The sequence below is a fragment of the Mytilus californianus genome, unplaced genomic scaffold (genome assembly GCF_021869535.1).
Source record: "Mytilus californianus isolate M0D057914Y unplaced genomic scaffold, xbMytCali1.0.p SCAF_8, whole genome shotgun sequence".
Taxonomy (NCBI): domain Eukaryota; kingdom Metazoa; phylum Mollusca; class Bivalvia; order Mytilida; family Mytilidae; genus Mytilus; species Mytilus californianus.
Genome location: NW_026262734.1, coordinates 60,055,745 through 60,068,435, shown reverse-complemented (window position 1 = coordinate 60,068,435; position 12,691 = coordinate 60,055,745). Strand labels below are relative to the sequence as shown.

The window sequence follows — 12,691 nt, the reverse complement described above, 5'->3', positions numbered from 1 at the left end:
CCATTGTGTGGTCTGTCTGGGAGGAAACGTAAATCTGATTTACCGACCGAAATGTTCACATCGATCCGCTTTCAAGACTCCCTGGACAAAGAATGAGATGGAATCACCACAGTAACGACGAAGTGTCATAATTAAAGAAGGGTAGAGACTCCGAAAGACGTTACGCATATTTTCAGTGCAAATGAAGAGAAGCGAAATCCACCGAGGGCAAAAGAACAAACCAGTATAGCCATTACACATACATGGTAGGAAATATAGCCATTTGGGTGAATATACTGTGTAGCGTGCCTCCCTTTTGGATGAATACTTTGCGATGTATTATGACTATAGTCCATTTTGCAGGCTGTCGTTGGTGAGGACGAGAAGACAATATCCAGATGGGTAACGAGATTGCCCTATCGTACTCTTTGAATAAGTGTAGGGTTGATCCATTTGTGCGCCCATAGTTCTCCAAATTGTGGTCTTAAATTATTGGCTCCCCAGTTTTAGATATCAATTTTTTAGTAGCGAATCCTTTTGCAAAGCCAAAAAATAGGGCTCGTCCGGGAGTCGAACCCGGGACCTCTCGCACCCGAAGCGAGAATCATACCACTAGACCAACGAGCCTGACACTACAAATTGAAATTAAATAGATTATAAAATATGTTACACATCAAGACGGTGAACAAGTATTCCAATCTCTGGAATCACTTATGTTCATCGACAGATTGTAGCTGAATCGATTGCAGATTATGTACGGCTTCTGTGTTTAATGAATAACTGAAATGTTTACGCTCCGTGTGGGATCAATTTGACATTTCAAAAGGAAAAAAAAAAAAAACCCAAACATATCCAGTATGTTATATCGTGTGTCTGCCGACAGAAGCTGAGTTTACCATCTATCCTGTCAGCTGTTGATATGCCTGAGCAGCAATGCATGCTAGCTGTGTCGTTCATTTCCGTCATGACTAGCGTTAAGGATTTAAGCTTAAATTCACATCATGATACCCAAGGTTTCCGTGGTGTAGTGGTTATCACATCCGCTTAACACGCGGAAGGTCCTGAGTTCAATCCTCAGCGGAAACATCTGTTTTTGCTGGCTTGAAGAATGGACAATTTGAAATGGCATCAACGTAATTACAGTTGGATTTCTGTTTTACTTGTGTCAAGATTTCTATTGTTAGTGTCAAAACTTGTTCAGAGCTGGTCCAAATGGTTTTGATCAACTTGATTAGGGATGAGGTAAAATGACGGTATACTTAGTAGTCCGAAATCGGATATCACTGGGGTGCATCTTTTAAAAAGGTGTGGAAGCACTAAGACGACATGACTCGAAACGGTCAGAGAGTTTTCTAAAATGACGTAGAAAATAAATAGCAGGCAATATAAAAAATTCATGCGTCGGCCGGGAGTCGAACCCGGATCGACTGCTTGGAAGGCAACCATGCTAACCGTTACACCACCGACGCCATAAATACACCTGTTACAATTTTCTTACATATGTATCGCATTCGAATTCAACACGTATCAATATATATTTGAAGTTTTATAGCAAATTATATATGCAAGTTAGACAAAAGATACCAAAACAATCTCATTTTTTTTCTCTCTCAAATAAAGAAACACTACATTTCCGAAAGTTCGTTAACTAGTATAGTAGGGAACAGGCTATTTGATTCCAGCAAATCCTAACAAAAACTATGTGCGTCGGCCGGGAGTCGAACCCGGATCGACTGCTTGGAAGGCAACCATGCTAACCGTTACACCACCGACGCCATGTTACAATCTTGAATGAAATTCTCTCTTATAGCATAGACGTAAGACAACCAGTTTAATTACGTGGCAATTCATATGCAGCCTAAAAGAAATTAAAATAATGATAATACTATCGGTATCTCTCTCATAACGTCTATTTCTTTGAAATGCCCCCATCTATCGTACTGAAAATATCTATTTTCACGCTGCTACATATACATACATATGTATCTGTTCTCAGTCTTCGATGCCGAAGATGTCCTGTACGTTATTATCCTATTAAATATGGTATATGAACAATCGAAAGTTAAAAAGGGGTCTTGAAATTTTAATTCTTTGTCTTATCATGATGGTGCGATTTAGCATAATCGTACACTAGTTGAAGCTTATGATAATTTGGAGTGGAAATGGCAATCAATTACCGAAGGGCGTAATCTTCGAACATATGTTACTTTCAAAACCACTATTTGAACAAAATGTTTTCTGGTTATGAAGAAATGCGTGTTTGAAAAAAAAAAAAAAGAAAAAAAAGAGCAATAGATCGATGCATTTGCTTCCGTCAATGTTGAGGATATACACTGTATACGAAACAAAGACTGGTGAACATATGTTTACATAATGACGACACGAACAGTTTGACTGCCCGAGGCGTAATATAAATTTAGTAGAAAATGTATAAAAACCAGGATAAAAGAAAACACGTTCATAATGTTTAGACGCCAAGCAAACTCTGGGATAGGGGAATTGGAAGAATGAAATTTAGCAATTCATCAAGAAAAAGATAATTCCAACAACACAATATATAGTATATTAAACAAAAACAAAAAAGAAATTAAAGAAAGAAAGAAAGGAAATAAAAAAATAAAAAAACAAAAAACAAAAAACTTAACCCTCCTCTCCGTAATCGGAAATGCATACCACAACATCGTGTAAATGTCAGTCTTATTACTTCTATCAATAACCTTTCTAGAACCATATTGGCCATTGTGTGGTCTGTCTGGGAGGAAACGTAAATCTGACTTACCGACCGAAATGTTCACATCGATCCGCTTTCAAGACTCCCTGGACAAAGAATGAGATGGAATCACCACAGTAACGACGAAGTGTCATAATTAAAGAAGGGTAGAGACTCCGAAAGACGTTACGCATATTTTCAGTGCAAATGAAGAGAAGCGAAATCCACCGAGGGCAAAAGAACAAACCAGTATAGCCATTACACATACATGGTAGGAAATATAGCCATTTGGGTGAATATACTGTGTAGCGTGCCTCCCTTTTGGATGAATACTTTGCGATGTATTATGACTATAGTCCATTTTGCAGGCTGTCGTTGGTGAGGACGAGAAGACAATATCCAGATGGGTAACGAGATTGCCCTATCGTACTCTTTGAATAAGTGTAGGGTTGATCCATTTGTGCGCCCATAGTTCTCCAAATTGTGGTCTTAAATTATTGGCTCCCCAGTTTTAGATATCAATTTTTTAGTAGCGAATCCTTTTGCAAAGCCAAAAAATAGGGCTCGTCCGGGAGTCGAACCCGGGACCTCTCGCACCCGAAGCGAGAATCATACCACTAGACCAACGAGCCTGACACTACAAATTGAAATTAAATAGATTATAAAATATGTTACACATCAAGACGGTGAACAAGTATTCCAATCTCTGGAATCACTTATGTTCATCGACAGATTGTAGCTGAATCGATTGCAGATTATGTACGGCTTCTGTGTTTAATGAATAACTGAAATGTTTACGCTCCGTGTGGGATCAATTTGACATTTCAAAAGGAAAAAAAAAAAAAAACCCAAACATATCCAGTATGTTATATCGTGTGTCTGCCGACAGAAGCTGAGTTTACCATCTATCCTGTCAGCTGTTGATATGCCTGAGCAGCAATGCATGCTAGCTGTGTCGTTCATTTCCGTCATGACTAGCGTTAAGGATTTAAGCTTAAATTCACATCATGATACCCAAGGTTTCCGTGGTGTAGTGGTTATCACATCCGCTAATCTGTGATATGTATATACAAAGTGTGAATATAATAAAGATAAAAAAAAATCACATCCGCTTAACACGCGGAAGGTCCTGAGTTCAATCCTCAGCGGAAACATCTGTTTTTGCTGGCTTGAAGAATGGACAATTTGAAATGGCATCAACGTAATTACAGTTGGATTTCTGTTTTACTTGTGTCAAGATTTCTATTGTTAGTGTCAAAACTTGTTCAGAGCTGGTCCAAATGGTTTTGATCAACTTGATTAGGGATGAGGTAAAATGACGGTATACTTAGTAGTCCGAAATCGGATATCACTGGGGTGCATCTTTTAAAAAGGTGTGGAAGCACTAAGACGACATGACTCGAAACGGTCAGAGAGTTTTCTAAAATGACGTAGAAAATAAATAGCAGGCAATATTAAAAATTCATGCGTCGGCCGGGAGTCGAACCCGGATCGACTGCTTGGAAGGCAACCATGCTAACCGTTACACCACCGACGCCATAAATACACCTGTTACAATTTTCTTACATATGTATCGCATTCGAATTCAACACGTATCAATATATATTTGAAGTTTTATAGCAAATTATATATGCAAGTTAGACAAAAGATACCAAAACAATCTCATTTTTTTTCTCTCTCAAATAAAGAAACACTACATTTCCGAAAGTTCGTTAACTAGTATAGTAGGGAACAGGCTATTTGATTCCAGCAAATCCTAACAAAAACTATGTGCGTCGGCCGGGAGTCGAACCCGGATCGACTGCTTGGAAGGCAACCATGCTAACCGTTACACCACCGACGCCATGTTACAATCTTGAATGAAATTCTCTCTTATAGCATAGACGTAAGACAACCAGTTTAATTACGTGGCAATTCATATGCAGCCTAAAAGAAATTAAAATAATGATAATACTATCGGTATCTCTCTCATAACGTCTATTTCTTTGAAATGCCCCCATCTATCGTACTGAAAATATCTATTTTCACGCTGCTACATATACATACATATGTATCTGTTCTCAGTCTTCGATGCCGAAGATGTCCTGTACGTTATTATCCTATTAAATATGGTATATGAACAATCGAAAGTTAAAAAGGGGTCTTGAAATTTTAATTCTTTGTCTTATCATGATGGTGCGATTCAGCATAATCGTACACTAGTTGAAGCTTATGATAATTTGGAGTGGAAATGGCAATCAATTACCGAAGGGCGTAATCTTCGAACATATGTTACTTTCAAAACCACTATTTGAACAAAATGTTTTCTGGTTATGAAGAAATGCGTGTTTGAAAAAAAAAAAAAAGAAAAAAAAGAGCAACAGATCGATGCATTTGCTTCCGTCAATGTTGAGGATATACACTGTATACGAAACAAAGACTGGTGAACATATGTTTACATAATGACGACACGAACAGTTTGACTGCCCGAGGCGTAATATAAATTTAGTAGAAAATGTATAAAAACCAGGATAAAAGAAAACACGTTCATAATGTTTAGACGCCAAGCAAACTCTGGGATAGGGGAATTGGAAGAATGAAATTTAGCAATTCATCAAGAAAAAGATAATTCCAACAACACAATATATAGTATATTAAACAAAAACAAAAAAGAAATTAAAGAAAGAAAGAAAGGAAATAAAAAAATAAAAAAACAAAAAACAAAAAACTTAACCCTCCTCTCCGTAATCGGAAATGCATACCACAACATCGTGTAAATGTCAGTCTTATTACTTCTATCAATAACCTTTCTAGAACCATATTGGCCATTGTGTGGTCTGTCTGGGAGGAAACGTAAATCTGACTTACCGACCGAAATGTTCACATCGATCCGCTTTCAAGACTCCCTGGACAAAGAATGAGATGGAATCACCACAGTAACGACGAAGTGTCATAATTAAAGAAGGGTAGAGACTCCGAAAGACGTTACGCATATTTTCAGTGCAAATGAAGAGAAGCGAAATCCACCGAGGGCAAAAGAACAAACCAGTATAGCCATTACACATACATGGTAGGAAATATAGCCATTTGGGTGAATATACTGTGTAGCGTGCCTCCCTTTTGGATGAATACTTTGCGATGTATTATGACTATAGTCCATTTTGCAGGCTGTCGTTGGTGAGGACGAGAAGACAATATCCAGATGGGTAACGAGATTGCCCTATCGTACTCTTTGAATAAGTGTAGGGTTGATCCATTTGTGCGCCCATAGTTCTCCAAATTGTGGTCTTAAATTATTGGCTCCCCAGTTTTAGATATCAATTTTTTAGTAGCGAATCCTTTTGCAAAGCCAAAAAATAGGGCTCGTCCGGGAGTCGAACCCGGGACCTCTCGCACCCGAAGCGAGAATCATACCAATAGACCAACGAGCCTGACACTACAAATTGAAATTAAATAGATTATAAAATATGTTACACATCAAGACGGTGAACAAGTATTAAAATCTCTGGAATCACTTATGTTCATCGACAGATTGTAGCTGAATCGATTGCAGATTATGTACGGCTTCTGTGTTTAATGAATAACTGAAATGTTTACGCTCCGTGTGGGATCAATTTGACATTTCAAAAGGAAAAAAAAAAAAAACCCCAAACATATCCAGTATGTTATATCGTGTGTCTGCCGACAGAAGCTGAGTTTACCATCTATCCTGTCAGCTGTTGATATGCCTGAGCTGTGTCGTTCATTTCCGTCATGACTAGCGTTAAGGATTTAAGCTTAAATTCACATCATGATACCCAAGGTTTCCGTGGTGTAGTGGTTATCACATCCGCTTAACACGCGGAAGGTCCTGAGTTCAATCCTCAGCGGAAACATCTGTTTTTGCTGGCTTGAAGAATGGACAATTTGAAATGGCATCAACGTAATTACAGTTGGATTTCTGTTTTACTTGTGTCAAGATTTCTATTGTTAGTGTCAAAACTTGTTCAGAGCTGGTCCAAATGGTTTTGATCAACTTGATTAGGGATGAGGTAAAATGACGGTATACTTAGTAGTCCGAAATCGGATATCACTGGGGTGCATCTTTTAAAAAGGTGTGGAAGCACTAAGACGACATGACTCGAAACGGTCAGAGAGTTTTCTAAAATGACGTAGAAAATAAATAGCAGGCAATATTAAAAATTCATGCGTCGGCCGGGAGTCGAACCCGGATCGACTGCTTGGAAGGCAACCATGCTAACCGTTACACCACCGACGCCATAAATACACCTGTTACAATTTTCTTACATATGTATCGCATTCGAATTCAACACGTATCAATATATATTTGAAGTTTTATAGCAAATTATATATGCAAGTTAGACAAAAGATACCAAAACAATCTCATTTTTTTTCTCTCTCAAATAAAGAAACACTACATTTCCGAAAGTTCGTTAACTAGTATAGTAGGGAACAGGCTATTTGATTCCAGCAAATCCTAACAAAAACTATGTGCGTCGGCCGGGAGTCGAACCCGGATCGACTGCTTGGAAGGCAACCATGCTAACCGTTACACCACCGACGCCATGTTACAATCTTGAATGAAATTCTCTCTTATAGCATAGACGTAAGACAATCAGTTTAATTACGTGGCAATTCATATGCAGCCTAAAAGAAATTAAAATAATGATAATACTATCGGTATCTCTCTCATAACGTCTATTTCTTTGAAATGCCCCCATCTATCGTACTGAAAATATCTATTTTCACGCTGCTACATATACATACATATGTATCTGTTCTCAGTCTTCGATGCCGAAGATGTCCTGTACGTTATTATCCTATTAAATATGGTATATGAACAATCGAAAGTTAAAAAGGGGTCTTGAAATTTTAATTCTTTGTCTTATCATGATGGTGCGATTTAGCATAATCGTACACTAGTTGAAGCTTATGATAATTTGGAGTGGAAATGGCAATCAATTACCGAAGGGCGTAATCTTCGAACATATGTTACTTTCAAAACCACTATTTGAACAAAATGTTTTCTGGTTATGAAGAAATGCGTGTTTGAAAAAAAAAAAAAGAAAAAAAAGAGCAATAGATCGATGCATTTGCTTCCGTCAATGTTGAGGATATACACTGTATACGAAACAAAGACTGGTGAACATATGTTTACATAATGACGACACGAACAGTTTGACTGCCCGAGGCGTAATATAAATTTAGTAGAAAATGTATAAAAACCAGGATAAAAGAAAACACGTTCATAATGTTTAGACGCCAAGCAAACTCTGGGATAGGGGAATTGGAAGAATGAAATTTAGCAATTCATCAAGAAAAAGATAATTCCAACAACACAATATATAGTATATTAAACAAAAACAAAAAAGAAATTAAAGAAAGAAAGAAAGGAAATAAAAAAATAAAAAAACAAAAAACAAAAAACTTAACCCTCCTCTCCGTAATCGGAAATGCATACCACAACATCGTGTAAATGTCAGTCTTATTACTTCTATCAATAACCTTTCTAGAACCATATTGGCCATTGTGTGGTCTGTCTGGGAGGAAACGTAAATCTGACTTACCGACCGAAATGTTCACATCGATCCGCTTTCAAGACTCCCTGGACAAAGAATGAGATGGAATCACCACAGTAACGACGAAGTGTCATAATTAAAGAAGGGTAGAGACTCCGAAAGACGTTACGCATATTTTCAGTGCAAATGAAGAGAAGCGAAATCCACCGAGGGCAAAAGAACAAACCAGTATAGCCATTACACATACATGGTAGGAAATATAGCCATTTGGGTGAATATACTGTGTAGCGTGCCTCCCTTTTGGATGAATACTTTGCGATGTATTATGACTATAGTCCATTTTGCAGGCTGTCGTTGGTGAGGACGAGAAGACAATATCCAGATGGGTAACGAGATTGCCCTATCGTACTCTTTGAATAAGTGTAGGGTTGATCCATTTGTGCGCCCATAGTTCTCCAAATTGTGGTCTTAAATTATTGGCTCCCCAGTTTTAGATTATCAATTTTTTAGTAGCGAATCCTTTTGCAAAGCCAAAAAATAGGGCTCGTCCGGGAGTCGAACCCGGGACCTCTCGCACCCGAAGCGAGAATCATACCACTAGACTAACGAGCCTGACACTACAAATTGAAATTAAATAGATTATAAAATATGTTACACATCAAGACGGTGAACAAGTATTAAAATCTCTGGAATCACTTATGTTCATCGACAGATTGTAGCTGAATCGATTGCAGATTATGTACGGCTTCTGTGTTTAATGAATAACTGAAATGTTTACGCTCCGTGTGGGATCAATTTGACATTTCAAAAGGAAAAAAAAAAAACCCCAAACATATCCAGTATGTTATATCGTGTGTCTGCCGACAGAAGCTGAGTTTACCATCTATCCTGTCAGCTGTTGATATGCCTGAGCAGCAATGCATGCTAGCTGTGTCGTTCATTTCCGTCATGACTAGCGTTAAGGATTTAAGCTTAAATTCACATCATGATACCCAAGGTTTCCGTGGTGTAGTGGTTATCACATCCGCTTAACACGCGGAAGGTCCTGAGTTCAATCCTCAGCGGAAACATCTGTTTTTGCTGGCTTGAAGAATGGACAATTTGAAATGGCATCAACGTAATTACAGTTGGATTTCTGTTTTACTTGTGTCAAGATTTCTATTGTTAGTGTCAAAACTTGTTCAGAGCTGGTCCAAATGGTTTTGATCAACTTGATTAGGGATGAGGTAAAATGACGGTATACTTAGTAGTCCGAAATCGGATATCACTGGGGTGCATCTTTTAAAAAGGTGTGGAAGCACTAAGACGACATGACTCGAAACGGTCAGAGAGTTTTCTAAAATGACGTAGAAAATAAATAGCAGGCAATATAAAAAATTCATGCTTCGGCCGGGAGTCGAACCCGGATCGACTGCTTGGAAGGCAACCATGCTAACCGTTACACCACCGACGCCATAAATACACCTGTTACAATTTTCTTACATATGTATCGCATTCGAATTCAACACGTATCAATATATATTTGAAGTTTTATAGCAAATTATATATGCAAGTTAGACAAAAGATACCAAAACAATCTCATTTTTTTTCTCTCTCAAATAAAGAAACACTACATTTCCGAAAGTTCGTTAACTAGTATAGTAGGGAACAGGCTATTTGATTCCAGCAAATCCTAACAAAAACTATGTGCGTCGGCCGGGAGTCGAACCCGGATCGACTGCTTGGAAGGCAACCATGCTAACCGTTACACCACCGACGCCATGTTACAATCTTGAATGAAATTCTCTCTTATAGCATAGACGTAAGACAACCAGTTTAATTACGTGGCAATTCATATGCAGCCTAAAAGAAATTAAAATAATGATAATACTATCGGTATCTCTCTCATAACGTCTATTTCTTTGAAATGCCCCCATCTATCGTACTGAAAATATCTATTTTCACGCTGCTACATATACATACATATGTATCTGTTCTCAGTCTTCGATGCCGAAGATGTCCTGTACGTTATTATCCTATTAAATATGGTATATGAACAATCGAAAGTTAAAAAGGGGTCTTGAAATTTTAATTCTTTGTCTTATCATGATGGTGCGATTTAGCATAATCGTACACTAGTTGAAGCTTATGATAATTTGGAGTGGAAATGGCAATCAATTACCGAAGGGCGTAATCTTCGAACATATGTTACTTTCAAAACCACTATTTGAACAAAATGTTTTCTGGTTATGAAGAAATGCGTGTTTGAAAAAAAAAAAAAAGAAAAAAAAGAGCAATAGATCGATGCATTTGCTTCCGTCAATGTTGAGGATATACACTGTATACGAAACAAAGACTGGTGAACATATGTTTACATAATGACGACACGAACAGTTTGACTGCCCGAGGCGTAATATAAATTTAGTAGAAAATGTATAAAAACCAGGATAAAAGAAAACACGTTCATAATGTTAAGACGCCAAGCAAACTCTGGGATAGGGGAATTGGAAGAATGAAATTTAGCAATTCATCAAGAAAAAGATAATTCCAACAACACAATATATAGTATATTAAACAAAAACAAAAAAGAAATTAAAGAAAGAAAGAAAGGAAATAAAAAAATAAAAAAACAAAAAACAAAAAACTTAACCCTCCTCTCCGTAATCGGAAATGCATACCACAACATCGTGTAAATGTCAGTCTTATTACTTCTATCAATAACCTTTCTAGAACCATATTGGCCATTGTGTGGTCTGTCTGGGAGGAAACGTAAATCTGACTTACCGACCGAAATGTTCACATCGATCCGCTTTCAAGACTCCCTGGACAAAGAATGAGATGGAATCACCACAGTAACGACGAAGTGTCATAATTAAAGAAGGGTAGAGACTCCGAAAGACGTTACGCATATTTTCAGTGCAAATGAAGAGAAGCGAAATCCACCGAGGGCAAAAGAACAAACCAGTATAGCCATTACACATACATGGTAGGAAATATAGCCATTTGGGTGAATATACTGTGTAGCGTGCCTCCCTTTTGGATGAATACTTTGCGATGTATTATGACTATAGTCCATTTTGCAGGCTGTCGTTGGTGAGGACGAGAAGACAATATCCAGATGGGTAACGAGATTGTCCTATCGTACTCTTTGAATAAGTGTAGGGTTGATCCATTTGTGCGCCCATAGTTCTCCAAATTGTGGTCTTAAATTATTGGCTCCCCAGTTTTAGATATCAATTTTTTAGTAGCGAATCCTTTTGCAAAGCCAAAAAATAGGGCTCGTCCGGGAGTCGAACCCGGGACCTCTCGCACCCGAAGCGAGAATCATACCACTAGACCAACGAGCCTGACACTACAAATTGAAATTAAATAGATTATAAAATATGTTACACATCAAGACGGTGAACAAGTATTCCAATCTCTGGAATCACTTATGTTCATCGACAGATTGTAGCTGAATCGATTGCAGATTATGTACGGCTTCTGTGTTTAATGAATAACTGAAATGTTTACGCTCCGTGTGGGATCAATTTGACATTTCAAAAGGAAAAAAAAAAAAAACCCCAAACATATCCAGTATGTTATATCGTGTGTCTGCCGACAGAAGCTGAGTTTACCATCTATCCTGTCAGCTGTTGATATGCCTGAGCAGCAATGCATGCTAGCTGTGTCGTTCATTTCCGTCATGACTAGCGTTAAGGATTTAAGCTTAAATTCACATCATGATACCCAAGGTTTCCGTGGTGTAGTGGTTATCACATCCGCTTAACACGCGGAAGGTCCTGAGTTCAATCCTCAGCGGAAACATCTGTTTTTGCTGGCTTGAAGAATGGACAATTTGAAATGGCATCAACGTAATTACAGTTGGATTTCTGTTTTACTTGTGTCAAGATTTCTATTGTTAGTGTCAAAACTTGTTCAGAGCTGGTCCAAATGGTTTTGATCAACTTGATTAGGGATGAGGTAAAATGACGGTATACTTAGTAGTCCGAAATCGGATATCACTGGGGTGCATCTTTTAAAAAGGTGTGGAAGCACTAAGACGACATGACTCGAAACGGTCAGAGAGTTTTCTAAAATGACGTAGAAAATAAATAGCAGGCAATATAAAAAATTCATGCGTCGGCCGGGAGTCGAACCCGGATCGACTGCTTGGAAGGCAACCATGCTAACCGTTACACCACCGACGCCATAAATACACCTGTTACAATTTTCTTACATATGTATCGCATTCGAATTCAACACGTATCAATATATATTTGAAGTTTTATAGCAAATTATATATGCAAGTTAGACAAAAGATACCAAAACAATCTCATTTTTTTTCTCTCTCAAATAAAGAAACACTACATTTCCGAAAGTTCGTTAACTAGTATAGTAGGGAACAGGCTATTTGATTCCAGCAAATCCTAACAAAAACTATGTGCGTCGGCCGGGAGTCGAACCCAGATAGACTGCTTGGAAGGCAACCATGCTAACCGTTACACCACCGACGCCATGTTACAATCTTGAATGAAATTCTCTC

At 38.0% G+C, this 12,691-nt stretch overlaps 19 non-coding genes across 19 annotated transcripts; 4 read left to right on the top strand and 15 right to left on the bottom strand.

Annotated features, from left to right (window-relative positions):
- Window positions 1-534: 534 nt before the first annotated feature.
- On the bottom strand, window positions 535-606 carry Trnap-cgg (transfer RNA proline (anticodon CGG)). Its single transcript has one exon. It is a non-coding gene; the product is annotated as a tRNA-Pro (tRNA).
- A 386-nt stretch (window positions 607-992) lies between these two features.
- Window positions 993-1,065, top strand: Trnav-aac (transfer RNA valine (anticodon AAC)). Its single transcript has one exon. It is a non-coding gene; the product is annotated as a tRNA-Val (tRNA).
- Window positions 1,066-1,376: 311 nt separating this feature from the next.
- Trnag-ucc (transfer RNA glycine (anticodon UCC)) lies at window positions 1,377-1,448 on the bottom strand. The gene has a single exon. It is a non-coding gene; the product is annotated as a tRNA-Gly (tRNA).
- A 234-nt stretch (window positions 1,449-1,682) lies between these two features.
- On the bottom strand, window positions 1,683-1,754 carry Trnag-ucc (transfer RNA glycine (anticodon UCC)). Its single transcript has one exon. It is a non-coding gene; the product is annotated as a tRNA-Gly (tRNA).
- A 1,495-nt stretch (window positions 1,755-3,249) lies between these two features.
- Trnap-cgg (transfer RNA proline (anticodon CGG)) lies at window positions 3,250-3,321 on the bottom strand. Its single transcript has one exon. It is a non-coding gene; the product is annotated as a tRNA-Pro (tRNA).
- Window positions 3,322-4,154: 833 nt separating this feature from the next.
- On the bottom strand, window positions 4,155-4,226 carry Trnag-ucc (transfer RNA glycine (anticodon UCC)). Its single transcript has one exon. It is a non-coding gene; the product is annotated as a tRNA-Gly (tRNA).
- Window positions 4,227-4,460: 234 nt separating this feature from the next.
- Window positions 4,461-4,532, bottom strand: Trnag-ucc (transfer RNA glycine (anticodon UCC)). The gene has a single exon. It is a non-coding gene; the product is annotated as a tRNA-Gly (tRNA).
- Window positions 4,533-6,027: 1,495 nt separating this feature from the next.
- Window positions 6,028-6,099, bottom strand: Trnap-cgg (transfer RNA proline (anticodon CGG)). Its single transcript has one exon. It is a non-coding gene; the product is annotated as a tRNA-Pro (tRNA).
- A 371-nt stretch (window positions 6,100-6,470) lies between these two features.
- On the top strand, window positions 6,471-6,543 carry Trnav-aac (transfer RNA valine (anticodon AAC)). Its single transcript has one exon. It is a non-coding gene; the product is annotated as a tRNA-Val (tRNA).
- Window positions 6,544-6,854: 311 nt separating this feature from the next.
- Trnag-ucc (transfer RNA glycine (anticodon UCC)) lies at window positions 6,855-6,926 on the bottom strand. The gene has a single exon. It is a non-coding gene; the product is annotated as a tRNA-Gly (tRNA).
- A 234-nt stretch (window positions 6,927-7,160) lies between these two features.
- On the bottom strand, window positions 7,161-7,232 carry Trnag-ucc (transfer RNA glycine (anticodon UCC)). The gene has a single exon. It is a non-coding gene; the product is annotated as a tRNA-Gly (tRNA).
- Window positions 7,233-8,727: 1,495 nt separating this feature from the next.
- On the bottom strand, window positions 8,728-8,799 carry Trnap-cgg (transfer RNA proline (anticodon CGG)). Its single transcript has one exon. It is a non-coding gene; the product is annotated as a tRNA-Pro (tRNA).
- Window positions 8,800-9,184: 385 nt separating this feature from the next.
- Window positions 9,185-9,257, top strand: Trnav-aac (transfer RNA valine (anticodon AAC)). The gene has a single exon. It is a non-coding gene; the product is annotated as a tRNA-Val (tRNA).
- A 311-nt stretch (window positions 9,258-9,568) lies between these two features.
- On the bottom strand, window positions 9,569-9,640 carry Trnag-ucc (transfer RNA glycine (anticodon UCC)). Its single transcript has one exon. It is a non-coding gene; the product is annotated as a tRNA-Gly (tRNA).
- Window positions 9,641-9,874: 234 nt separating this feature from the next.
- Window positions 9,875-9,946, bottom strand: Trnag-ucc (transfer RNA glycine (anticodon UCC)). Its single transcript has one exon. It is a non-coding gene; the product is annotated as a tRNA-Gly (tRNA).
- A 1,495-nt stretch (window positions 9,947-11,441) lies between these two features.
- Window positions 11,442-11,513, bottom strand: Trnap-cgg (transfer RNA proline (anticodon CGG)). Its single transcript has one exon. It is a non-coding gene; the product is annotated as a tRNA-Pro (tRNA).
- A 387-nt stretch (window positions 11,514-11,900) lies between these two features.
- On the top strand, window positions 11,901-11,973 carry Trnav-aac (transfer RNA valine (anticodon AAC)). The gene has a single exon. It is a non-coding gene; the product is annotated as a tRNA-Val (tRNA).
- A 311-nt stretch (window positions 11,974-12,284) lies between these two features.
- Window positions 12,285-12,356, bottom strand: Trnag-ucc (transfer RNA glycine (anticodon UCC)). The gene has a single exon. It is a non-coding gene; the product is annotated as a tRNA-Gly (tRNA).
- A 234-nt stretch (window positions 12,357-12,590) lies between these two features.
- On the bottom strand, window positions 12,591-12,662 carry Trnag-ucc (transfer RNA glycine (anticodon UCC)). Its single transcript has one exon. It is a non-coding gene; the product is annotated as a tRNA-Gly (tRNA).
- Between the last annotated feature and the right edge of the window lie 29 nt (window positions 12,663-12,691).